Source organism: Echinops telfairi, unplaced genomic scaffold, assembly GCF_000313985.2.
Source record: "Echinops telfairi isolate 266 unplaced genomic scaffold, ASM31398v2 ScPeMD7_655;HRSCAF=1070, whole genome shotgun sequence".
Lineage (NCBI taxonomy): Eukaryota > Metazoa > Chordata > Mammalia > Afrosoricida > Tenrecidae > Echinops > Echinops telfairi.
This window is the reverse complement of record NW_022104553.1, coordinates 19,487,920-19,490,037: the sequence shown is the minus strand read 5'-3', so window position 1 is coordinate 19,490,037 and position 2,118 is coordinate 19,487,920.

Genomic DNA, 2,118 nt, shown 5'->3' with positions numbered 1-2,118 from the left:
TTACATCGTCCTCCGTTGCCCCTCACCTGCTTTTCCATTATTCGTCACCCTGGGAGGGGGTTCTAGATTGATCCTTGTGATCGATTCCCCCTTTTTGCCCCCACCATCCCCTAATCCTACTGGTATCTCTACTCTCCTTGTTGACACTGAAGGGTTTATCTATCCTGGATTCCCTGTGTTGTGGTCTCTTATCTGTAGCAGCGTGCATGCTCTGGTCTAATCCAATTTATAAGGTAGAATTGAGATCATTGTAAGGTAGTTGAGAGGCGCCAGAAACCAAGTCAGTTGAATTAAAACAAACAGGCTTTATTGGGGAGAAAGCCAGCCTGGGCAAAGGTCATCGGTCCACAGTGTTTGGGCCTAGGGAGTCGCACCCCAGGCTACAGGGGTGTTGCTTATATGGCCAGGGAACATGTGACTGGGCTGTCTTGCGTCCATATAAGGTAAAGTAGTCAGGGATTGGGAGATACAGGTATGTCCGGGTTTCTGGCATGTAAGGTGTCTTCCTGGTTCTGGGTGTATTTGTGCTGGGTGCAGAGCTGCGGGCCGAGAACAAAGCGGGCACTGAGCCAAGCGGGCCATGCCAGGTGCAGGCACTGAGCTAAACGGCCGTGCAGGGTGCAGAGCGGCAGGTCAAGAACAAAGTGGGCCATTAGCCAGCTCTGGTCAGCTCCGCAGGTGTGTGTGGGAGATTCAAGGTCACTTGCTGCAAGAAGGCGGCCTGGTATTGATCCGGCCATACAGTCATGATAATGGGCGGAAGGAAGTACCAAAGAGAGGAAAGTTGTGTGTTTCATGGGTGCTATAGTGCACCCTGACTGGCTCATCTCTTATACATTTTCTTTTACTTACTAAGACACGAAGCAAATAGCCCCTCCAGAGGGCTGTTAACAACCCTGGATACCAAAAACCATTGTCGTGTTCTGCCAGCTTTTCTCCAGATCAGGTTTCTCTGCAGGGGCAGAAAGGTGTCTATTGGCCCCATTTTTGTTAGAGGCTTTTGATGGAGAGAACAACTTTTGAGTTAAAAAGGCTAAATGAAGTTTGTCATATACAGAATTGCCTATCATCTCCCCCTTCTGTTTTAATAATAGAGAGTTTAAGGCAAGGTGAGCAATTACAGCAGTTTGTTTGGTTTAAATAGGCCAGACTGTTTGCAATGTTATGCAAATGCAGGAGCCCTGCTCTTGGAGAATCAAGCAGAATTAAGGTCCGTGGAGTTGATTGACTAAATATTGACACAGAAGGCACTGTTGAGCTTTCTTAACACACACAGAATTCCAAAGGCTGAAAGATTTCTCAATAAAATCCCTGCAAATGGTTTCTAATTAAGGACCAATGGTATGGTGTCATTGTACGGATAAAGTGAGCTTTGTTGACAGTGAGTGCATTCCTTGACAATCTGTCTGGCTTGAGCCCAGGTCAGATGATACCTATGTCTCAGGCTAGTGGTGGTGCTGTGTAAATTTTGATGGTCTGCCCTTGGGTGGGCAAGAGTTCATTTGAGTTCATTTGTCTGTATCTGCATTTCCCGTTGAAATGGATTCTGACAGCTGAGTCTGTGCCGGTGTGTCTCATGAAGAATGGGTGGAGGTGGGATCTTATCTTAGTCTGTCAGGTGATGACCAACTTACCAGTGTCGGCGTGCAGGTCCACTGTCAGCCTTGTCATTCAAATGAAAGAACAAACCTGTACTGCTTCTGCCGAATCGCTGGTTAGGTGAATAGCTTGTTTTACGTTTTTGAACAATAGAATGAGGGCAAATATTTCTGTCTTCTGAGCCCAGGTATAACAAGTTTGAAAGGATTGACAGGAGGAGCCCCAGGAGTCTGCTGTGCCATAAGGAACCATCTGTAAAGTCTGTAGGGGCTCCCTCAAGTGGCTTGGAGGAAGAGACTTTGTTGATGATCCATGGAGTCTGTTTTAGGAATTCCCGGAGTGAGACGAGCCAGGCGGGCAGTGTAGCAATGATGAAACATACAAGTTTCCTCTAGTTCCTAAATGCTTCCTCCTCCCCCACTATCATGATCCCACTTCTACCTTACAAATCCAGCTAGACCAGAGGATCTACACTGGTACAGATAGGAAATGGAAACACAGGGAATCCAGGACAGATGA